The sequence below is a fragment of the Microtus oregoni genome, unplaced genomic scaffold, assembly GCF_018167655.1.
Source record: "Microtus oregoni isolate MIOR12 unplaced genomic scaffold, Mior012 000204F_ref0000391, whole genome shotgun sequence".
In the NCBI taxonomy this organism is placed as follows: domain Eukaryota; kingdom Metazoa; phylum Chordata; class Mammalia; order Rodentia; family Cricetidae; genus Microtus; species Microtus oregoni.
Genome location: NW_024544863.1, coordinates 159,147 through 185,603, shown reverse-complemented (window position 1 = coordinate 185,603; position 26,457 = coordinate 159,147). Strand labels below are relative to the sequence as shown.

Below are 26,457 nucleotides of genomic sequence, written 5' to 3'. Positions count from 1 at the left end.
TGTCTTGAAGGAGGTATATGAAGTGATACATGCTGTTAAACTAATAGAAACAACATTGTGTTTTTGTGCTTCTGAAAGATACCTGGAACATGCAAACACATATGCAAAAATTACATTAATAATTAGCAAGTATTGGGGTAAAAACAATATGAAGTTATTTCTTATAATTATATATAGGAGTAAAAATTATATTGGGTAGTAAAAAGTAAAAACCAATGTTGCACAACATTTTAAAGTTAGTTTCATTGAATGGCACTTAAACTTGTTAAATTGTTAAGGGCTATTTTATTTGTATATTTTGTTTGTGTGAGTATATCATATATGTGTGTATATTTTCATGTGTGACAGTATGAGTACACAGTCACATACACAGAGTCCAGGGGTCAATGCTGGACATTTTAATCACACTCCAATTCACATTTTAAGAAAGTGTCTCTCACAACAGAGATTTATAAGATGATATAAGCTAACTGCTGTGTTTTTCTCAATGTAGAATGTACATTTACAAAACAACACAGTGTAGAAATTTTATTTATCAAAACACTACATTATTAAAACATTTTCAGAAAAGTAAGGAAATTGTGTACCAATAAATGTCATGAATTGATTTTGAGATTATCATGATAAAAGAAGTATGCAAGTAAGAAAGGACAAATCTATACAATTCCACTCTTGTTAAGAACTTGTATAGTAAAAACAGAAACAAAAATTAGAAAGATGTTTATTAATTGTTGGGTGGAAGAATAAGTGCTTACTGAGTATAAAGGTGCACATTTATAAGAAATCTACTTGAAGAGCTTTGTTGTACCATAATGTGATTACACTAAATGATATTAATCTGTACATTAAAAACTCATTGATATGGTAGATTTAGTGCTATATTTCTCTCTTACTCAGTAACAAGTAAAAAATATAAAAGTGTTTTCTAAATGGAATTAACACAAAAGCCCAATGAGTATATGGAAATCCATTCAATAGATGAATAGCAATGGAGTAAGACATAACAGCTTGATGACATTTTGTTGTAGCTGATATACCCAATTATAAAATTTATCAAAGAGCATGCTTCTCCACTTTGGGAAGTAATGGTGGAGCTGGGTAATGAAATTGACCAATTATCATCATTGATGCAACCTCTCTTAAAAACAATTTAATTATGTGTTGTTATGCCCAAATTGCTAACCTCCAAATGAGTTCACAGAGCCCAGTTTCCAACACAAATTACACGAGGGTCTTTATTTTACAAACTCGAGTTTGGACTACCCCTTTTCAACACCCAGCGGTGAGGAAAGTGTGTGACTCTGAGCCTGGGGATGGGGTTAACTTTAAAGAGGAAACACCATCATAATCAGGAAAGTTTATGTCTTGTCATCTTGGGATTGGGTAAGGAAGGTATAGGGTAAGGTAGTTTCTGAAACCATTGATCAGTTTTTGGGTGTGAAACCCTAGCAAAGAGTCAATAATAACTGACAAGGTATCTTCAAAAACAGGATGACTCCTAGAAACATCTGGACCTTGTTTTACGGCCTTGATCCCTAGCTCCTTAATTGACTATTCAGGATATCCATTTAAATTTCTGCTGTTGCTGCACATTTCTGGAGCTGAGATCAGCCCCCATTCATTATATATCTTAAGATGAAGCCCTTTCTTTAAAACAGAGTTTGCAAAGTCAGATCCTCACAGTGTAAGATAAGATTTAAAAATATATAAATTCTTCAGTACAGAAATTTAAACTCTGGATATTTATTACAATTAATCCCATGAAACAAGCTATAACATCTATTAAAACAAGATTTTCATAAACAGAATTTTCTGCAATACATGGTCAGCTATATAATCTTTTGCTTTACTTTGTTTCGTTTTTCTTGAGACTGGGTTTTTCTCTATAGTTCTGGCTGTCTACCACACAACTTGGGATAAAATCTTTTTCTTTTTAACTTTTATTGATTCCTTTCAGATTTCACATCATGCATCCCGATCCCACCCATCTCCCTGTCCCGCGACATCTGGCCTCTGCCCTTGCAACGTCCTCCCCAGAACAAAACAAAATTCAAAAAAACGGTCAAAACCCAAACGAACAAACCAGAACAAAGCTAAACCAAAACAACAACAACAACAAAAAAACAAAACTAAAACAAACCACACACACACACACACACACACACACACACACACACACACACGAAAAGAAGCTTACCATGGAAGCTGTTTTGTGGCTAGTAAGTCACACAGTTCACCCTTTAGTCCTTTTGTCTTCACTTTCAATTGTTCATTGTCATGAGTCATTGGTCTGTTTCAAGGTTTCTGGCTTTTGCTATACTATCAATAATGTGCTCTCAGTGTGGTTCCTCTTGGTTATCTGGTTGTTGTACTGTATCATGAGGATCCTGCAGTTTTAGATTTGTAGGTTGTTCCCTTCTCATGCTCAAACATTTCAGAGACGAGGTGGATATTGGGGTATGCTAGAACATAGCCCTGAATCTGAGCCTGCATGATAGCTGGGTTGGTCAGTCTACCAGATTTCCCTATCACTACCTGGGCCAGCTCTCCAGCACTGCCTCAGGCATCTCACTCCTCTCAGCCTGTAGCAAAGAGGAAGACCAGTTCTCTTGCTCTCAAGTGCTCTGTTATGGCTCACCCACATTTATATCAGCAAGGTCTTGACCAGACAAGGTGCAGGATGCTATTTCTTGATTGTTGTAAGGGGAATGGGGTGTTCCGCTCATCTGCTCTTATGCCCTCAGGGATTACCCACCTGTGTACTAGACAACAGGTTTAGCAATATTGCACTGCCTGGCAGGGTACAGGATCCCCTCTCCTGGTGGAGGCAGGACTATTTTTCCCACTCTCATGACCCTGGGGGCCATTCCTTTCACCTGCCATGGAGGTGAAAGCAAGGGGGGAGGGCATCTTTCTCTCACCCATGCCATCACATGGCAGATGAGGGGAGGCAGGATCATCTTTTCTGTTCTCATAACCTCAGTGCTGGCTCACCTGTGCCACCACCAACAGGGTCAGCACTACTGTACTGCCCAGGTGTAAAATGTGGTAAAAAATTACTTGTGTGTGTTGTGCACATGCACACATGTGGCTTTGTTGTAGTAATTCAAAGTGGATAATGACTGCAGAGACAGAATAGGAGAATTGTTTAGGGACTCAGCAGGAAAAGATTTCCTTTCCTGCAAAAAAATGCCCTTGGAATATAGTTAAATCCTAGAATATTTGCTTAGCAGGCAAGAGGCCCAATGTTCAATTTCCAGTATCACAAAAAATGAGGTAGGTAGAAATACAACATATAAATAAAAAAATGAAAGTAAATAAAGAAGGAAAGTAAGAGTTTCAGTCTGCTCTGTCCTAGGGGATTACCTCATGTAATCCTAACAATTATGAGCTTCAGTTTATCACTTTCATTTTATAGATAATAAAACAGAAGTGTCTCAATTCACATAGTCAGTGAAAGTTAGCAATGGGCTGCTAGTTTTTGGAACTGCTGAGGACACTGATCATGGAACAGAAGGCTTGCGATACACTATTTATTGCTTTTCTCATTGTTGGAACCCAAACATTTAACAGAAAGAATTTAAAAGATGGAGGTTTAATTGGTTTATGCATTCAGAAGGTACAGTTCATCTAAGAGCATGGTAGAATAGCATTGTGGTAGTAGTGTTGTGCCCATGTTGAGACCCCCAGAGAGACCACCAGACTCCAGTCAAGTCCAGAATACAAAAGCAAGATTTATTTCTTTCCAGATGGGAGCTGTCCATTACATGCAACACAGCACAGTAGGGAGAGCTCCTGTTTCTCATTTGGGGTTGATGTATATAGGCAAAAACCTCAAGCCAGATTGATTTTGGGTCAAGGGGGTTGGTCTTGCTAAATGCAGGTTGTGGGCTACTTCTGCATACCTCCTTCCTCCTTTAAGCGGCTACTTCTGATTTTGTGCACGCCCCCTGCCCTTCCCTGGAGCAGTTACTCCTGCTTCTGTCTAGACCACAAAGCTGGTGTCAACAGGTGGCTAGCTGCTAAGAACATTTTGTGGTTTATACTTTTGCAGAGGTTCCTGTTTTCAGCTAGCTCTTGGTGTTGTAAAGTTACTTGAACCCAGTGCCTTAACCAGCTCCTGATCAAGCACAGTTTCTTAAAATTTTCCATGTCCTTACAGTGGTAGTATATCCAAGAGCCTTATTCATATTATGACCATTCAAGAAACTGAGAGCACAGACCAGAAACCAGAACCAGTACTAAGAATAACTTTCAAGTCCCACCCATTTGACCCTACTTCTGCCCTGTAGACCCCACATCTTAAACTTGTCACAACATTTCAATACTCCCACAGTTTTGAAATCAAGCAATCAAGCACACTACTCTAGACATGGTTATTTTGAGTTTAACACAAGAAAGACTTGATTTTCAGGTAATAAGTTGGTTCTGTAAAATAGAGCATCCTTGTACTCTCAATATTCGCAGAGAGTCTTTAATAAATTGGTATTTGTCTAAGCAAAGACATGAAATGAATTTGAACTTTAATTTATTGGAACTGATTTTCTATTCATTACATATTTAATTTGTGAGAATTAAATTTTTAAATGTACCTCTAAATATGTGAATTAGGAACTTAGTCTCTATGAAACTGTGGTAGGTATAATATTCAGAAAAAATAAGATAATAAATGGGGGAATACAAATATCCATAAAAAGCTTATGAACATCAGGCATCATGAAAATTTTATTTTTCAAAAATTTACATGATGACTGTCTGATTCTCAAAAGCCTCCTAAGACTATATATGAAATAAGGATCATTAGTATCATTGAGAATAGAGGTTTATTAGTCTCATAAATGCTAACACATTTTCCCAATGCCAAAGGGACAGTGTGGAATCAGAATTGTTCTCTACCAAATAAACAACAGAACAGAATGAATCACAGAATCCAAATGTCTGCCAGCTAATTAATGAATAAACACAATGTGCTCTAGCCAAATAAAAGTAATAAAACACAAAGGGACCCTCCAAACATTATGCTAAGTGAACAAAGTCAGTCACAAAAGACCATATGGAATACACAAACATGCAGACAAAGGAAATAGACTCATGGTTATCAGGAGGTGAAGAAAGTGTTGAACTGGAGTTTCTCATTGATTTGGTAAAATTGTTCTGGTATTAGATGTTGGTAGCTTGTACTAAAATCACTGAATTATATCCTTTTAAATGATAGATTCTATTTAGGAAAATTATAGCATAATAGTTAATTAGTAATTAATGGCAATGATATGAGGTTGGATGAATGTAACTCAGTTTTCTTTTTTCAACAACTTATAAAATGTGGTAAATTTAACTGTAAAATGAAAAAGTGGGGAGGAAGACTTTGGTCTAAACAAGCATACAAAAGAGGAAAAATTTAGATGTATAACTAAGTAGAAACAGAAGTTATGGTGGGAGACACATCACACAAGTTATCATTTGTTTCACAGTTGAAACTAGAAAGGGATTATCAGTACATGGGAGATGAGTTTCTGAACAACTGCTTTCTGTTGCCATGACAACCAAGGGTCCCAATTTCCTTGATATGCAACAAAAAACAAAATATATCAAACCCTTACTGAAAATTTTCTTTAGTCCTCCTTGTGATAGTACTATTGTAAGAGACCAAATGTCCCCAAGAGGCACATGTCTCACATTTTTGATTATTCTGAGAACAATGCTTAAAATAATGTGGAACATGCTTTTCATTTAGTGAACTAAGTAATGGTGAACTTTGGATAATGGAGGAGGTCATCTGTCTGTGTTGCTTTCATTGGTTAATAAAGAAACTGCCTTGGCCCTTTGATAGGACAGAAAATTAGGTAGAGTAAACAGAACAGGATGCTGGGAAGAAGGCAATGAAGCAGTTGCCATGATTCTCGACTCGAGATGGATGTAGGCTAGAATCTTTCCTGATAAGCCACCACCTCTTGGTGCTACATAGATTATTAGAAATGGGTTAATCAATATGTGAGAATTAGCCAATAAGAGGATAGAACTAATGGGCCAGGCAGTGTTTAAAAGAATACAGTTTCTGTGTTGTTATTTCAGATCATAAGCTAGCCAGGCGGCCGGGAGCCGGGTGGCAGGAACGCAGCCCTCAGCTCCTTCTACATTTGGATACTTGAACATTATCTTTGCTTATCATGAATGACGGACCTTGTGTAGCTTATTTGATCTCTGTGATCCTGTATTTTCTCACCTGTTACATGGGAATGTCCTTCTGGCAATGGTGCTGCCATCAGAGCCCAGGGATATATCAGTGTGTAATTTTCTAATTTCCATGGGACTGCTTGCTTGATACAATTGTCCCTGCTATAAACTTCCATTGCTTCTTTTATTCTTTTGACAAATTCATATTGATTGCTGACCTTAAATATTTAGCAGTAGAAATGCATCAAAAAACTAAAAAATTAAAAATATGTTTATATAGTGGTGGGACAGACATAAAAATTAGATCAAAAAGAGATATACACTATGCCATATATGCTATAAGAAGGCTATATGAAGTATTAGTACAGAATTCTGGGTTTTTAATTCAAAGACCAACAGAAATTAGGATGTGATTTTGAGTAAAAACATGAAGGCAGAGAGCAAAGAGCCAAGAAGGCACATGGATGATGGACATTTATGACAATGTCAATGAAAAAAGTAACATTTGCTCTGAATGTGTTCTGAATATATATGAAACTTTATTGGTGATCATAGATGTATGTGTACATAGATAATCAGAGAATTCTGTTCAGAGACGGATTCAGAAATGCAGTTTAACGGGGATTGAAGGTGCTGAGGAGTGGTTTGATTCTTAATAGATGTGTGGAGGGGGCATTGTGTCTTTATCACATTTCTAGTTACTAAGGTCTTTTTATATTTACATTTCATCACTGACATATCAGTTACTGCATGGTATAATCAGAAGTGGGAAAGTAGTTAGGAGTTCACCCAGAGCACTGATAAAAATGCGGAGGACAGAGATAGAGACTATGGCCATGGAAAGGCTACCAAAGGGACTATGTACCTAGGTCTGGCAACTTCTTTATTGTCATTATTATTGCTGTTTGCATTTTCTTATATGTATTTTTGGATGTGTGTGTGTGTGTGTGTATGCGCGCACATGCAATGTGAAGGTCAGAGGACAACTTCTAGGAGTTGGTTCTCACCCTCTACCATGTGTGAGTGTTAAGCGATTAAACTCAAGCGGTCAGGTTTGTTAGCAAGAGATTTTACCCACTGAACTAACATTCTACCTTAGGGCAATTCATTTTTAAAGAGTGTTTAAAGGTTATATTAGCTAGGAATAAAATTACTTAAATAGAAAGTTGCTTATTCTTTTCTTGCTTATTTTTTTCTCTAGGTGCATATTTGGTATTTTCTATTTTTGAAATGTAATAATTTTTCAGCTTAAATATAGTTTGAATTTCTTTAGTATATTATTTAATAAAAGTGAATCATTTTGACTTTTTATAATTTATATTTCACAAGTTGATATAAGAGCCTAATAATAAGAATTCATTTTGAAATAGATGATTTAGAGTCCTAGTAATACTTTACAACTTCTTGGTGTCTTTAGGATATTACTTTAATAGCACTATAGCTTGCATAGTTTGTTCCCTTTTCTAAACTGGTATGTAAACCCAACTTTATGACAAAATTTTCAGATCTTTTGATTAAACATTTTTATAACTCCATTATGAAGGTTTATATTCTATAATACATAAATGTTATTGTAGAAATAATTTCTCACTTTCAAATATAGAGATTTTTGTCTAGAGTTACTCCAAAATATTTTATGCTATTTGTGGCTATTATAAAGTGTGATGTTTCTCTTATTTCTTTTTTAGCCCATATATCTTCTGTATAAAAGACAGCTACTGATTTTTTTTTAGTTAATTTCATATCCTGTTACATTACTGAAGGTGTTTATGGGTTCCTTGGTAGAATTTGGGGTTGCTTATGTAAACTAATATATCATCAGCAAATAGAAAGAGTTTGACTTCTTCTTTTCCAATTTGTATCCCCTTGATCTCCTTTTGTTGTACAAGAGGACTCTAAGGGAGACATGCATGGATCTAATCTACTTGAGAAGTAGAAAAAGACAAGATCTTCTGAGTAAATTGAGAGCGTGGTGATCATGGGATAGGGTAGAAATGGAGGGAGAAGGAATGGAGGGGAGCAGAGAAAAATATACAGCGCCATAAAAACAATAAAAAAGAAAAAAACAAAATAAAATAAAATTACTCTCATAAGTAATCATAGAAATGTAAAAAAAAAGATGAACATGGGATGTACTCACTCATAATTGGTTTCTAGCCATAAATAAGGGTCACGGAGTCTACAATTGGTGAACCTAAAGAAGCTAAATAAGAAGGTGAACCCAAGGAAAAAGATATAGTTATCCTCTTGGCTATGGGAAGTAGAAAAAACTGCCGGGGAGAAAATTGGGATCTTGGGGGTGGGGTGGGATGGGGGTAAGGGGAGATGGGGAGAGAAAAGGAAGAAGGGGAGGATGGGGGGAACTTGGGGAAACAGGATGATTGGGATAAAGTTAGGTTGGATAGGGGAGCAGGGAAGCACAATTCTTAGTTAAGGGAGCCACCTTAGGGTTGGCAAGAGACTTGAACCTAGAGTGGCTCCCAGGAGCCCTAGGCGATGTCCCCAGTTAGTTCCTTGGGCAGCTGAGGATAGGGAACCTGAAATGACCTATCCTATAGAAATACTGATGAATATCTTGCATATCACCTTAGAACGTTCATCTGGTGATGGATGGAGATAGAGACAGACCCATACTGGAGCACTGGACTGAGCTCCCAAGGTCCCAATGAGGAGCAGAAGGAGGGAGAACATGAGCAAGGAAGTCAAGACCACGAGGGGTGCACCCACCCACTGAGACAGTGGGGCTGATCTATTGGGAGCTCACCAAGGCCAGCTGGACTGTGACTGAAAAAGCATGGGATAAAACCGGACTCTCTGAACATGGCGAACAATGAGGGCTGATGAGAAGCCAAGGACAATGGCACAGGGTTTTGATCCTACTACATGTTCTGGCTTTGTGGGAGCCTAGTCAGTTTGGATGTTCACCTTCCTAGACATGGACGGAGGGGGAAGGACCTTGGACTTTCCACAGGGCAGGGAACCCTGATTGCTCTTTGGACTGGAGAGGGAGGGGGAGAGGAGTGGGGAGAGGGGGAGAAGGTTGGGAGGAGGGGGAGTGAAATGGGAGGCTGGGAGGAAGCGAAAACTTTTTTTTCTTTTTTTTCCTTTTCTCAATAAAAAAAAAGAAATGTAAAAAAGCCAAATATATAGATTTTTAATTTGAAAGTTTATGCCAGAATACTAGAAGAGGAAAAGGAAGACTTTTTCTGTTTGCTTTCTGTTGCTTTGATATAACATTCCAAACAAATCAACTTGGGGAGGAAAATATTTACTTGACTTTCATTACCAGGTCACAATCTATCAAAGAAATTCAGGACAAGAACTCAAGCAAGAAGTGAAGTCCCTGGCTAATGCTCATCCAGCTATGTAGCTCAGATGGCACCTGTGGGATGATGATTGCTACTCAAGTGGACCTGGGCCCTCCCAGGTCAATGAAGCAATCTCTTACAGACATGGGTACAGGCAAATCTGATCTGTGTGATCCTGTAATTGAGGTTCTCTCTTCCCAAGTGACACTAGGTTATGTTAAGTCAACAATAAAACAAACAAGTCCACTATTCTACCTAAATTTCACTACATATCCAAAAGACTATAACAGGAAAAACTTTGCAGTACCAACATTGCTCTTCAAACAGAAAGTCTTACATACGATTAAAAAACATATAGCCTAAAATTTCTCATTAATATCTACGGTCATTTTTTTTAAACTTAAATTATTTTCCTTGGCTCAGAAAATTATATACCAATTAAAATATGTGACCTATTGGTGCTTCAACATACATCTTTTTATTCTTTTATTCCTGCAAATATAACTAATAAATGATTTGTTCTTTCACATTTTCCTCAAGCTTCCATTTAATAGAAAAATGTAGGCATCATGCAATTATCTGGATTTCACTAGTTTCTATGAGCTATTTGTGACACCATTTCTGTATTAAGTTAAGGTGATGTGGATCTTCTATATACAGCACTTGTTTCTTGTCCTACAAAAATAAAGAATACACCTATTTAAATGAGGCAACTAGGGGAGTTTTCTTTATCTTTTTGATAGTTAAGTTGTTTCTTCTGTGATAAAACAGTGACAAAAAGCAAGGTGGAAAGAAAAGGGTTTGCTTTATCTTACAGCTTATGGCCCATCATTCAGAGAATCTAAGGCAGGAACTGAAGCAGAAACCATAGCAGAAGGCTCACTATCCATTGTTTGCTCATTTTGATATCTTACACAACTCAGGACCACTATCCAGGGATAACAGCCTCAGTGGTGTGGGTCCTCCCACATCAATAATTAATCAAGAATATGCCCCCACAGAAATTCCCACTTACCAGTCTGAAAATTCTTTATTGAAATTTTCTCTTCCCAAGTAAGTCTAATTCAAGTCAAGTTTGTTAAATCTAGCACATCCTCTCAAAAATCATGATTTATCTTAGCAAATTATTTTGAAACAAGAAAATGCATTTAAAAATTTAAGTCAGCCAGGCGGTGGTGGCGCACGCCTTTAGTCCCAGCACTTGGGAGGCAGAGGCAGGAGGATCTCTGTGAGTTCGAGGCCAGCCTGGTCTACAAAGGGAGTTCCAGGACAGGCTCCAAAGCTACAGAGAAACCCTGTCTCAAAAAACCAAAAAAAAAAAATTAAGTCATATAAGTGAATATAATATTCAAAGACTTGGTATTCTGAAATTCAGTATCTATGGAGTATTGATGTGATTATTTATTGAAATCGGGTTTTATTAAGAAAAAAGCAGGCAAGCTAAAAGAGTAAGATACCTACATGATTTTCTACTTTTATGTAATTCAATAAATTTATCTCTGGTATAATATTCTTTCCAAAGAGCTGGGCAGATCACCAACCCTAGAGCCCAGTAGTTTGCTCTGTGCAGATACACTGCCATATTGGTGCTTATAATCTAGGGTGTATATTGAACCTGATATTACAGACACCCAGACTCTTCCTTCATAATATTAGGGTGCTACCTTCTAAATGATGATACATAAAACAAAACTAATGGATTAAATATATTTCAGTGGGCTTACTGTCCCTGTAAAATGCTAATGAGAATGCCATGTTGCATGGACTATCAAGGTTACAAATACATGTATTTAAGTAAATAAGAAAAAAAGAATTTTGAATTTGTGAGCTTTCACCAAGGAATATCCTAAATACTATATAAACAACAATTTGCCCAATATCTGATTTTCTTAGAAGATGGAAGGTTAGAAAATGATAAAAATATACTACTTAAATTTTGATCAGGCTGTTTTTATACATTCTAGGGGTCTTAAAGCACAGGTTAGTCACAAAAATGCTGCAGTTAAGTTCAAAACTATTTTATCTATTTGGGTAAACAGATTTCTGAGAGATTTTAGTAATGACATAGGAGAATATAGAGAAAGAAATTTAAATATGGACCACAAAAATGGCTAAGCAGTCCTTCAGAGAAGTAATAAGCAATGTGAAAGAAAACCTTCCTCAAATATTTGCTCAGTGTAAGCTGCCTTGAAAGTATAGAATGGGTTATATTATCCTCAAGCAATTGAGTTTATAACTCAACTTCCACAAAATTTCTCTGCAATTACCCAATTATCAAATATATAATAATATGCTACACCGCTATTTACTCCTAACAAGATGGTCTATTCAAGAGGCTTCCTGATTCTTCAAAGTGCTACATATATGTCCTGTTTCAAGACAGCTTTTCTTTATCCCTATTGGGATTTTAAAAAAATGTTTGCCCTTCTATTAACCATAGATTCTTTTCTCATACAATATAACTTGAATACAATTTCTCCCCCTACACATTTCTACCAGTTCTCACCAACCTCTTTTCCCATCTGTATCTACTCTCTTTCTGCTTTTCATTAGAAATGAACAGACATTTAAAAGATAATGACAAAATAGAATATAGTATGATAAAATAACTGAGAAAAGCTCATAAGTACTTACAGAGACTGAATCAGAAATCACAGGGCCTACACATACAAGTATACTACAGTTCTCAGTTAGTACTTTCATGAGACTCTTGAATGTGCAAACTAGTGGGTCTCTTGATTCTTGTGCCTTCTATTAGGTTTCTTCTACTTATGTTGATATACCACATCCAACCTTCTTATGATATAACAAAATAAAGCAAAAACTATCATTCAGTTGTTTTAGAAGGCCTTATTTTTCCCAGTATCTTCTTTCCCTTCTGTCTCTTCAACACATTTTGCCTTCTCTTCTGTGGGGCTCCCTAAGCTACACAGGGAGGAATTTGATGGATACATTTTCTTTAGAACTTTGTGCTCCAAGGTCTGTCTGTCTGTCTGTCTGTCTGTCTGTCTCTCTCTCTCTCTCTCTCTCTCTCTCTCTCTCTCTCTCTGTCTCTCTCTCTCTCTCTTCTACTCATCTTTCTCTCTCTCCTCTCTCTTTGCATAATGTCTGGCAATGGGTCTTTGTATTTTTTCCCATTTGTTGCCTCTCTGATATTGGCTGGAAAAGGTGATAATCTATAAGTATAGTATAATATCATTAAGCATCATTTATAGTTACTATTTTAGACCAGTAGTTTTCAATTTTTCCCTTGGTCTCTGGATTATCTAATCTCTGGTTATTGGTCACCCAAACAGTTTCAGGTTTGGGTTCCATCTCAGGAAGCAGGCCTTAAGTCAAATAAGACATTTCTTGATTATTTCACAAGGTTTGTGCCACCATTGCCCTTGCATATTTTGCAAGCAGGACAGATTGTAGACTAAATGTGTTGTCATTGGGTTGGTGTTAACTTTTCTCTTTTGGTAGCCTGCACAGTACCTTTGCTTTCAAAAATTATGGTACCTATGTGTACATAAGTGAAAATACCAGCAGATGCCAGAAAGGGGTATCAGATCACCTGACACTGAAGTTATAGGCAGTTGTGAGGCACTTGACATAAAAGCTAGGTCCTCTGGAAGTTGGATCCACATTCTTAACTACCAGGACATTTCTCTTAATTGTATACTACTTCCATAATTACTCAACTTCTAGGGAACTTCTATAAGCCTAAATTTGTAAACATGAATCTTTTCACCATTTCCAAATCCCTAAACATCTCAAAAATATCTTTTTGGTTTATATGACTAACAGATTTTAAAATGTATGTTGTATTTAAATTTAAATATTTATTTACATTTCTTTATTTTAAAATTAATGGGTAAATGTTTTCTTTTAATTCACTATATTCCATTGCCAAAATCATTATAAAATAAATATATATTTGATATATATACATCTCTCTCTGAATTAAGTAAAAATATCTCAATTTAAGAAATTGTGAGGTGTATGTTTATTATCTTAGAGTTGAGGAGGTTAAAAGGTAGTTGTGGAGTTCAAGATCAATCTGGTTTACCAAACAGGTCTCTGTATCAATGCGACAGTATGGATACACATATGAACTCACAGAGACTGTGACAGCATGCTAAGAAGTGTACAGGTTCAAAACAGACAAAATTCTAATACTGAGACAGGGAAGTGTACAGAAAGTCGTACTCCTAACCAAGAAGCTATTTGTAATTAATGCCTGCTCTGAAAGGGAAGTGTTCTGTTTTCTCCAATGGAGCTTTATTGAGTATATCAATTATACTCCAGGGTAGATCTGATCAACCCAGGAGTAATTGGCCAATACAAAATGGACTCCATGCTTTCTTTTGTAGGCTTTTGATTTTTGTTTCAATTTGTTTTGTTTTGGGTTTTTTTTTTTTCCTGAGAGAGACAGACGTGGTGCAGGGAGATCATAAAGTTGGATGGGTAGGGAAGTTCTGAAAACATCCATGAAACAAGCCTCTCAACATACCTGTGGGCAGCATTTATTCAAATTAGGTTTTCCCTTTGGTCACACCTACAAGGAATTTTCTTGATTATGTTAATTGAAGTAGGAAAATCCATTTTAAATGGTGGGCATGACATTATAGCTACAGGACAGAAAAGAAGGCTGATGGGAAAAGCTCTTGTTCTTTGCTTACATACTGTTGCCTCTTGATTATGAATGCATCTGTACCCTTATGCATCTGTCCCCTTACTGGTGAATACTGCTACCATAGTTGCTGTCACCTTATACTGACCCAGATTCTTCAGTTGTAGTGATGAGGCGTGTGCAGGCCTGCTTTTCGTCCCACCTAGCTCCCTCGTGGCTAGCTTTACACCTAAAATAACAACACACAAATTGTATCCATTTAAACACTGCCTGGCCCATTATTTCTAGCCTCTTATTGGCTAACTCTCACATCTTGATTAACCCATTTCCATTAAATCTGTGAAGCACCACGAGGCTGTAGCTTACCGGGAAAGATCCTAACCTGCAATTATCTTGGGCTGGAGATTCATGGCATCTTCCTGACTCTGCTGTCTTTCTCCCAGCATTCTGTTCTGTCTACTCCACCCATCTAAGGGCTGGCCTATCAAAAGGCCAAGGCAGTTTCTTTATTTGACAAATAAAAGTAACATATAGACAGAAGACCCTCCTACATCATTCAGTTTACAAACGAACTAAAGAACAGTGACTCTCTGGGAGTCCTCCATTTTTTAGCCAAATATGGACTGCTGAGACATCTAGCCTAATGGACTGAGCAACTATCAGTTCTTAGCCTCTCCAATATGAGACAATGCATTGTTGGGCTACTCAGGCTATGTTGTTTAAGGCAATTTGATGACTTCTATTTTAATCTATGTTCATTCTGTCAGTCCTATTTGTCTAAAGAACTCTGACTCATACAGAGACCAATGGTGAAATACTACATTTTTTATAGTTATAGAAGACAAAAGAGCCACATGTTGTTTGCTGTTTCAATGCATGTGGTATGCATTATATTGTTTGTGTTTCTGTTTTGAGGTGGGTCCATTTGGAAAGATAACTCTTTAGCAAGATGAGTCGTGAGTCATAAATTTGATCTTCTGGTTCTAGAGGTATCCATTTTAGATCATTCTGTTTAGATTCTCTGGTGAGACCCAAGAGAATAGTGTCAGAATAGCATTTTAGCATTCTGAGATAGACTGTGCACTACAAAGCAAAGAATAAATCTTCTAAAAAACCACAATCTATAGTTTTGAGCATCTTATTGAACCCTAGGGAAAAAACTGAGCATCGGTGACATAGATGACTATGAGAACTGATGTGTTCATTATAAGCTAGGTGATATCAAGTTCTGTGAGTTGTATTTTTGAACTTAAAAGTAAAAAGGAAGGCTGGGCGGTGGTGGCGCACACCTTTAATCCCAGCACTTGGGAGGCAGAGGCAGGTGGATCTCTGTGAGTTCGAGGCCAGCCTGGTCTACAAGAGCTAGTGCCAGGACAGGCTCCAAAGCTACAGAGAAACCCTGTCTCGGAAAAACTAAAAAAAAAAAAAAAAAAAAAAAGGAAAAAGGAAAGTCTGTAAACTAGGTGTAGAGCAAATCATGTAAGAGATCATTGTCAGCTCTGTGTTTGTGCTCCTTCCTCATGTTTGTTGCGATTCTCATTTTTCATGTGATGATCTTTGACGGTAGGAGTATTGGGGAGGTAATTAGAGTTATATGACATCTTGAGGCTGGGGAACATGTGAAGGGGTTAGTGTTCTTATAAGAAAACACTAGAGAGCTTATTATTGCTCCACAAGCAAATGAAGAAGATCTGTAAAGCACAAGCCAAGAAATAAAACCTCAGAATTAAACTCACTTTTGGAAGCTTTGACCTTTGACATTTTATGAATTTTGTTAAGACATCATAAGAGGCAGGGAGCAGAGACCTGTCCCTGGGGACAAAAGTGGTAGAAGAGAAAGAGAAAGGAGAGAGGGGAAGAGAGAGAAAAAGAAAAAGTAAGTGAGGGAAAAAGAGAGAAAAGAGAAAGAGACTGAAGGTGAGCAAGGCCCACATTTTTAAAGGGAGCATAGCAAATGTACACAGGAAGTGTTCTTAGTGGCTACATCTGAGGATGTATCCTGTCAGGACCCTAAGGGCAGGCCAGTACAGATGCCTGAATACTAACAATAGGTTTATGGTTAGAGAGTTGTTCAAGGTCCACAGAAACAAAGATAAGAGGCACTTCATGCTGTTCCAAAGCTAACAAAAGGAGATGTAAGCCCAATAATGTATCTGGTTGCATTTAAAGATAGAAAAATGAATCATAAATTGAAAAAAGTTACTTAGCTCTGAGGGGAGGAATTTGATGTAGACCATCAATTTAGACACTATGCATAATGTCTGGCATTGGGTTTCTGTATCTCTTCCCACCTGCTTTAGGAAGAAGCCTTTCTGATGATGACTGGATAAGGCACTGATTTATGACTATAGCAGAATATCATTAAGGATCATTAATATCAAAAATTAATCAAAATTTATTGATTTTTATTTTTTAGAACAGTAGTGTTTGGTTTTAACCTAGGCTTCTGGGATATCCAGTCTCTGTTTCTTGGTTTCTTAAGCAGTATCCAATATGGGTTCTTTTTCATGGAGTGGGCTTTAAGTCAAATCAGACATTGATTTACTCCCACAAGTTCTGTACCACACCATTGTCCTACCATATTTTTCAGGCAGGACAGATCTTAGGTCAAAGGATTTGTGATTGTATTAGTGCCCATGTTTCTCTTTCAGGAGCCTGCAGAGTACTTCCCCACACCAAACAGATGAGAACATAGGGGTGAAGGCTCTGTGGAGGCACTAACTCAACTTCTCCATGTTCAATGAGTTGTGAGTATTTTCCTTCACAATAGGATCCCATTGACAGTTTTTGAAAAACAACCCTTTGTCTTAGCAACAGCCTGGGGAAGAGAAGGCAGAAATATTGTTAAGAGTCAGAGAGGATGGTAAACTCTGAATTACATAAACAAGGAGCATATGAGCTCACAGAGACTGAAGCAGGAAGCACAGGGCCAACACGGTCTGCACCAGATCCTCTGCATATATAGTATAGCTATTAGCTTAGCATTTTTTGGGAATCCTGACAATGAGAACAAGTGTGTTTCTGACTCTTGTGCCCATTATTGAAGCTCTTCCTTCTGTTGCCTTGCTGTGTCCAACTTCAATATATTTTGCTTCATATTTTATTTTGTATGATTAATTTTTATTTCTTAGAAGCCTGTTCTTTTCAATTGAGAGACAAATAGGGAATAAATCTGGAGTGGAGGGGAGATGGGGAGAAACTGGGAGGAGGAGGAGAGAGAGGAAATTATAACCAGAATATATAAAATTATAACCAGAATATATTGTGAAAGAAAAAAATCTATTTTGAATAAAAAATACCCACAAGTGTTGGAAAAACAGTTACTTAGATAAAGATAGTACTTATAATGCAATTTAGCATGCTATCAAATATTCTAGGTTGTTGACACGAAAAAATTGTATTTTTTATAATATTAATGCCCTTTAGCTTCTACAGTTTGTATGTGGAAGAATTGGTAGCTCCTTTTTGTCTTTAATATTATGAGTGGCAATAAAAAATTAATAAAGAAGAGAAATGGATCGGATTTGATTAATTATCTACTTAATTGAAGATATAAATTATGTAAATCTTACCTATAAGAAAAGCAAAAACAAAAACAAAATAACAAAATGAAATAGAAACTCTAAACACTGGCAATTTAAATTTTAAAAAAGTTCTAAATTTGCTAATAATTTCTTCTTCCATATCTATCGCTATTTCCTATTGAAAACCTTCAAGGGCTTGCCTTGAAGACTTTCACTCAGGGTTCACAAAGATAAGTCACAATAACTATAGGAACTAAAGTTTGATGGCTGTAGGAAAAGAATCTTCTCTCCTAATTCTTTGTATTCATGTGCTCTTTATTTTTTCTCCTAATTGTTTATAATTTCTTTGCTCTAATTCTCTGTCTCAATTCTTATTCCAATTCTCTGTTACAATACTCTGTTCCAATTTATTCTTGTTTTAATTACTCTGTGTTCTTCTGCTGCTGCTCCTTCTCCTCCTCCTTCTTCTCCATCTCATTTCTTCTCCATCTATATATCTTGCCATTAAAAATTCCCAAGCATATATATCCATTCATTATAAAGTTGTCAGTAATAAAAAAAATACTACAGAAAAACTCTCAGGGACATAGGCATTCTTTGAAGATATGTAGCAAAAGTTACAACTTGTTTGTAGCTAACTGCAGCTGCAGCTGTGAGGAGGTTCCTGCTGTCTGTCCCCAGGTGTCCATGGAGATGTTCCCAGCTAGATCCTTGGGCAGCTGAGGAGAGGGAGCCTGAAATGGCCCTATCCTATAGCCATACTGATGAATATCTTGCATATCACCATAGAACCTTCATCTGGCGATGAATGAAGCTAGAGACAGAGACCCACACTGGAGCACTGGACTGAGCTCCCAAGGTCCAAATGAGGAGCAGAAGGAGGGAGAACAGGAGCAAGGAAGTCAGGACCGTAAGGGGTGCGTCCACCCACTGAGACGGTGGGGCTGATCTAATGGGAGCTCACCAAAGCAAGCTGGACTGGGACTGATGGAGCATATGATCAAACCAGACTCTCTGAACGTGTCGGATAAGGAGGGCTGACTGAGAAGCCAAGGACAATGGCACTGGCTTTTGACCCTACTGCATGTACTGGCTTTGTGGTAGCCTAGTCTGTTTGGATGCTCACCTTCCTAGACCTGGATGGAGGGGAGAGGACTTTGGACTTCCCACAGGACAGGGAACCCTGACTGCTCTTTGGACTGGAGAGGGAGAGGGAGGGGGTGGGAGGAGGGGCAGAGAAATGGGAGGAGGGGAGGAGGTGAAAATTTTTAAGTAAAATAAAAAATAGGGAGAAACCACTACAGGTTACAAAGGGAGAAAACTAAACCATTGAGAGAATTTAAGGAAAAGGCAAAGAATATATGCATTAATATCTGGACATGGTTAGTTAGTTAGGTGTTGTTTGTCTCTTGAAGGACTAAGATAGATCAAGGAGAGACACCTTCAATACCACCCTAGCTTATCATACATCCTTTGAGGGGCTTAGAGCCTACAAGGCCAGACACCTGCAATTTTATAAGTAAAATCTATGGAAGTTCTGTTTGTGATATGTCCATAAGGACACATGTCTGGCCAACTTGCTCTGTCAATAAGGATAGTGATTGAGAACAGGCTTCTAAGTTTCTCACCCTAATGAGGAGAACACAGTGTAGAAAGAAGTAATCCTTTGACCATCCACAAATATGTGTGCCCACAGGGTTGAGATGTAATCATGAGATTTTATGTACACATTACAAGGCAATGCATGGGAATGGGGAGATACCATAGTTGTTATTGAACAAGAAAATCACAGATGAAAGCAACAGTTTTTGGAGTCAGTGGTCCTGTCGGCTTTGCCAGGCAGGTTTCCTCCATCTGATAATAATTTCTCAGGTGGACTGATGTCTGAATTACCAAGTGCTAAAAGCTGTGACTGCATCATGGCCTACAATAGCTCATGAAAAATGTTCCTGAGAATTGCCACTGATGAACCTCAGTTCTTTTCAGTTGACATTTTAAGGGTGAAATTCCATGGACATTTGTTTTGATAAATAGGCATTTTATCATACTAAGAAAAGTGTTTCTCCTGTCTCTGGGTATTAAGATAGCAATAGGCAAAATTGAGATGCATAAGAAATATGTGCTAGAATTCATAATCTCCATTATAATGCTTTTGATAATTCCTAATCTTCTCATAGTCTTTCTTAATTACTTTCCTCTTAATTAAGCACATCCTGAGAAATTATCTTGTCCTTAAGCAATTTAAAAACATGTGTGTTGGTGCTAAACATGATGTTGGTGCTAAACATGCAAAGACTTTTTTTAAAAAAAAATCTCACTCCTTAAATAAGAAAATAAAACAATAATTTTCACTGAAATTCTATTTTTAGGCATGAGAGTAATATAAAGATAGTTGAAAAAAATCTATGTGTAGAGTCTATGTGTAGGTTATATGAAAATGCAGCCTCTGTGGACTTTGGTCATTTTGGCTGTGATCGTTTGAAAGGGAATGGTTCCCAAAGAATTATGTGTTTGAATGTTTGCCCCATAGAGAGTGGCACTATTAATAGGTGTAGCCTTGTTAGAGTAGGCATGGCCTTGTTGGAATGTGTCACTGTAGAGACAGACTTTGAAATTTTATATGTTCAAGCTAGGCCTAGTGTCTCAATCTCTTTCTGCTGTCTGCAGATTAAGATGTAGAACTCTCAGCTCCTTCTTCAGAATCGTGTTTGCGGCTATGTTTCCCATCATTATGATAAAGGACTAAACCTCTAAAATTGTAAGCCATCCTCAAATAAATGCTTTTATTTAAAAGAGCAAGACAATGGAGCTGATTCTTGTGGTATGAATGAGGGTGAGCCAGACCAGAGGGCCTAAGAGCAGAACTGGCCTGCTTCTTGCTGCAAACTGAGAAGGGTGGACTGGCTGAGGCAGCGCTGGAGAACTTGCGCAGGTGGTGACAGTGGGGAAAAGCTGGTGAGCTGACCAACCCAGTTAGCACTCAGGCCCAGACCTAGGGCTATGAGTTAGTCCACTACAGCATCCCACTCATCTATGAACTGCTGGAGCATAAGAGGGAGAATCTATAGATTCAAAACTGTAGGATCTCCACAACACAGAACAACAACAGGATATCTGAGAGGAACCCCAGTGAGAGTTGATTATCAATGGTGTAACAGAGATGAGAGGCCTCCAACAAGACCAATGACTGCGTTCATCTTTCAAGTGAAGATGAAAGAACTAAAGGTTATGTTACAATCTTCTAAACTGTATCTTAAATTGTGTTGAAAATTAACTTCAGCCATCTCATGGTAGAGATGGGACAAATACTGTTTACTGTAATTTTAATAAAGTAGTATTTTGTTGCTATTTTTCCACGTTTTGCAAAACTACTTACGCCATTTATTTATCTCCCATAAAAGACCAGGAAGTTTTTACACTTATAAAATTTTTCATTAAAGGAATATAGGAACCATGAACAAAAAAGTTTTTAAAAGACTGAAGCATCTGATGATAAATTTTAAAGAAATGATAATTCTTGTCACACTTTTTATTCCTGTGTATATTATTTACCATAACCCCAGATGGCTCTGAAATCTCTATTTAGTGCAGGTTGAACTTGATCTAGTGATTTTTTTTGCCTCATCTTCCTGAGTATCAATATGACAGGTAAAATTCATCTTAATGGCTTTGACTGTGTTTTATTGGAACACTATTTATGAAATTGAAGAACGAGTACATTTGAGCCACCATTGCCTGCCCTGAATTAGAAGGAAATATATTTTTATTATATTATGCTGCACTTTTAAAAAAGGAATTGTGATTTATTTGTTTTGTTCCTTTAAATTCTTATGAACAGGGAAACCAGGCTACATTTGTCTATATTCAAATTTTCCCATTGTATATTTCTATGGTATATTATTTTTTCTTTTCTATTAAGAATTTTTTAATAAAACGTTTTCTCATTTTACATAGCTATCTCCATTTCCACTCCCTTTACTCCTCTTGCTTCCTCCACCTTCTCCCCACCCCACCTCCCCATCCACTCCTCAGAAAGAGTAAGACTTCCCATGGAGAGTCTAACATTTCACTTCAAGACAAGTCCAAGGCTCTCCCCACTGAATCTAGACTGAGCCAGGTATCTCTCCAAAAAGAATGTGCTCCTCGATGCCAGTTCAAGCACTAGGGATAAATCTTGGTCCCACTGCTAGTGGCTTCACAGACTTTTCAAGCCTCAAAATTGTCCCCCACACTCAGTGGGCCTAATTTGGTCCTATGCAGATTCACCTGCTATCAATCCAGAGTCTGAGCTCACTAGCTCAGGTCAGCTGTTTCTGTGGGCATTACCATCATGGTCTTGACCCCTTTGCTCATATTATCACTTATTTTTGGTTGAAATTTCTAGAATGACAATTAAGGTAGTCATCAGTCTGATTACAGGGGAAGATCAATTTAGGCGTCCTCTCCACTGTTGCTTAGAGTCTTAGCTGGGGTCATCATTGGCAATTTCTCGATAGTCCTTTAATGGCTCCCTCAATCAAAATATCTCTTTTCTTTCCCTCACTGTCCTTCCCCCTTCTTGAACATCCCATTCCCTCACGTTCTCCGTTCTCCTCTTCCTTCCCCTCCTCCTCTCCCCCTCCCCTTACACTCTCTTTTCTCTCCCCCTCCTAATTTTCTCAGGAGGTCTTGTTTGTTTTCCCTTCCAAGGAGGATCCATGAATGTCTCTCTTAGGGTTCTTTAGGGTTCTTCTTGTTACCTGGCTTCTCTGGGGTCATGAACTATAGGCTGATAATTCTTTGCTTTATATCTGATATCCACTTATGAGTGAGTACATACCATGTTTGTCTATCTGGGTCTGAGTTACCTCACTCTGGACAGTTTTCTCTAGTTCTATTTTTATCAAATTTAAAGATGTCATTCCTTTTTACCACTGAGTAGTACTCCATTGTGTAAATGTACCACATTTTCTTTCCAGAACCTGGATAAAACCTAGATGTACTGAAATAAATGCCGTTTATTTGTAGGAGGAATGCTAATGTAGAGCAAAGAATTAGACATTTTTATTTTCCTGGCCTTCTCTTCATCATGGTTTTCACTGAACCAATTCAGAAAAAATGAAAATCCTAATTTGGGTATCATATATGATTTCTTCAACAGCACATCCACCTTGGTCTTCAAGTTAATATGTCCCTGGATATAAGAAAAGTAGTTTTGTTTGTATTCTGTTATATTCAATCTTTTAATAAAGAAGTTTGTATCATGTTTATCTGAGACATTTGAAAGCTGACATTAAAAACATTGCAATGGTGCTAGAAGGTGAGTAAAATTGGATTATTGCACTTTGGAAACAACAAACCTAAGCTGGTAAAAAAAATTCATTATTTGCTGTCAGTGTCTAAAAATCATTTCATCATAATGTAGAAGATTCTAATATAAGTACATATTTGGTAAGACAGAATTTAAAATAGGTAAGATGGTAAAATAAAAGATGATACAGTCAATACAAAATTTGGAATACAAACTCCAGATTTTAAAAGTTGTTTTCCCCCCCCCACCCTAACATTTGGATTTTCTTTTTACTGGTCATAAGACAAAAATATATTTTCCTTCCAAGAATTTCTAAAACAAAAATATGTTCCAGTGATTACAGTTGACAGTCTTTTCTGGTGCTAACTGAAGAACAATATGTGACTAAGCCACACAAAGTTTGGAGGTATTAGTTGAATGAAAATCAGGTGTACCTAGTGATGTGGTTGTCACTGTTTTATGATGTGATTATTGCTGCTCTGGTTAATCTTCAATTAGATTGGGTTACAAAGTGCCTAGGAGATCTGTAAAGCACATCTCTGTAAGGATTTTTCCGGATATGCTTACAGGGGAGAGACTCCCTATAAACTTGAACATTACTATTCCATGGATCGAAAGGACACTGAATAAAAGTAAAAACAGAAAAGGCCACACGAGAAGTATTTCTTTCACCATACTTACTAACCAACACAATGTGAGCTGCTTTACTGTACCACATCAATACCAAAGCGACTTCTTTATTAACCAATAGTAATAAAACATTCACAGCATACAGAGGGGAATCCCACATCAGCATAATCATTGTTTCCCCACTTTTATTTTTTTTTCAGTTTGCATCTAGCCCGAAGTTTATTCAACAGTCTTCTCACTCTACACAAGTACAAACGACCTTATCTAAAATACTACAAAGTCATAAAACTCAAAACAAAATGTATAATACTGACTGTACAATAAGAGCAAAAAGAGGCAATGTATACACTGCCACGGTTAACCTACAACATCCCCGTCAACGGCAGGTGACAATGCGCGTGGTGGCAGGTTCTATGAGGACCCTGTAGAACTGGCTCACCAATTTCAGAGAATAACAGAGACCTGGGGGTAGGGAAAGATAAAGGTGTTTAACCCTAGAAGTTGACGAGGACTCCAAAGGGGACATGGTCAGGCCTAACAGCAGAGCAGCTTGGTCCCCTTTCCGCAGATGTGGCACAGCAACAGCAAGAGCACGGCGAGGTTGCCTAGGTCCTAAGTCAACTGTGGAAAATAGTGTGTTACAATATGGAGGCTTGCTCATCCCAGCTAGCTCTGCTATGAACCAGACTCTCAAGAACGGGAAGGGTGAACTTTCTAGCCAGAAACTACAGGGCACCTTTATGGGCACAGTCCTGAATCAACAGTACCTCTGCAGCCAGAATCCTCCTGCAGAGGAAATATCTCAACTGCTGTCTTCAAAGCCCACTCCGTTATGGGATCCTTCCCTACAGATCCTCGTTGGCTAAAGAAAGGACAAAACTGAGTTGGGGGAACATAAGTTGCAGAGGTACGAATCAAAGTCCCTGCTTATCGGGAGGAGTTGGAGCTGGAGCGGCTCTATGGCGGCGGCCAGGAGATCGAGACCTCCTTAAGCACAGGGGACCTGCGCCTTGGAGAGCCAGACCTCCTCCTCATCCGTGGGGGTGACCTGCGCCACATGGGAGGCGGTGGAAGCATTCTCCTGGATGGGCTGAATCGCGTGGGGGTGGCCGAGGCCAGGGTGCCAACACAGCAGTAGCAGTGATTTCTTGGCCATCAATTTGTCCTCTATCCATGTGTTTCAGTGCTTTCTCCGCTTCATCTGGATTCTCAAACTCTACATATGCGTAGCCTTTGGATAGATGAAGATGCATCCTTTCTACAGGCATGTCAATCATTTTAATTTTCCCATAAGTATAAAATATTTCCATGATCTGATCCTTGGTCACATTCCTGGTGAGTCTCCCAATGTGCACTTTGGTGGGCTTAGGTGAAAGGGCTCTGCCTTTTCCTCTCTTTCTCATCTCTTTTATAGGTGGTTTGGATTTGGAGCAGGAGGGAGCGCCGCCTATTGTCATGCCTGCGCTGGGAAGGGCTGGGGGACCCAGAGGAGCTGCTAGAGCTGGAGCTCTGGGATGTGCTGGAGCTCCCAGAGCGGCTGCACGCAGAGGAGGAGCAAGAGCCACTGCTTGAACCTGCACTGGTGCTGGAGCCCGAGCTGGAAGTTGAGCTGGATAGAGACCAGGTGCTGCTGCTTTCACTTGCAGCACTGCGTCTCTTCCGAGTCTTATCCCTGCCACGATCCTTCTGACTCAACTCTTTAGTGGCCCCTTTCTCTTTAGAGCGATCCTTGGACTTCTCGTCAGAGCAGTCCTTGCGCTGGTAGGAGAAGAAGCCCTAGTGCTGGACTTTTTATTATTTTCTTTGACTCCTAGCAAGCTCTTCTTTTTCACTCCTGATAAATCCATTCTCCCCTTTCTGAGGTGTTCAAAGCAGCAATGTCGGCCGCACTTATCTGAACTCTCACTTCTAACTTGAGTCTGAGAAACGATCCCTAATCAATTGCAATTTATGCCAAAAGAGCAGCATCTTCCCGAGGCTGCCATCTACTCCTGCTCTTCTCAGCGTTTCCCCACTTTTAGATAAAAGTATCTTGCAAATTGTGATTTTAAAAAAAGCAGAGTGGATTTCTAAACCGGAAGGTTTTCCAAATAATTTCTCATCATAGGCATCCAGTTCTGTAAGTACTGTTCTAGTATAAATGGAGAGAGTATTACCAGAAATAGTGACCTATTCCCCATAGAGGGAAACCTTGGACAGCTAGAACACAGTGCTCCTGTGCTGTTTCTTTTTTCCTCCAGTCTTGCAAAATCCACTTATTATAAAGTTATTTAGCCAAGCACTCTTTTCTCCCCTTTTAATGAGACCCTTTTATTGCCACAATCTATTTTGAGTTAATATTTGTGTAAAATATTAGGTTGTGGTAAAGAACATTTCTTTTTAGTATGGAAAGCCAATTCGCCCAGCAGGTATTTGTTGGAGAAGTTGAAATAATTTCAAAAGAACAGAATGAAACAAAACAAAATCACATTTTACTTTGCTAATTTCCTAGAATTCATGCTGGTTAGATTTAATGGCTGACATTTATTTGATGACTTGCAGAGAATTCACCTCACTTTGCAACTTCTCAATTAATACTAATTTAATTGATCAGCTCCCTTTATGACATTTTTTGTAATACAGAAGAAAATGGTTATTTTTATTTCTATATTCCCAGAAGCTTGCAAACATCAAGAATTTCTGGGAACACCACCTGCTTTTTTCATTTATACATCTTTGAAGTTATTCCAGTTCTGAATGCTCAGGCAGCTTACAAGTGATTTTTTAATATAAACATGCTCTTTGTATACCATAGATTTCTTTTATGGCCAGAATGTCAGTTTAGCTACTTAGCAAAAAAGGATAAAAACAAAACACATAAAACCCGCATCAGATTTTATTCTCCATTATCCCCACTCTTTTATATCAACATAGACA

General features: G+C 38.0%; 1 pseudogene; it reads right to left on the bottom strand.

Annotated features, from left to right (window-relative positions):
* Positions 1–24,468: 24,468 nt before the first annotated feature.
* On the bottom strand, positions 24,469–25,449 carry LOC121445554 (annotated as a pseudogene).
* Positions 25,450–26,457: the final 1,008 nt, after the last annotated feature.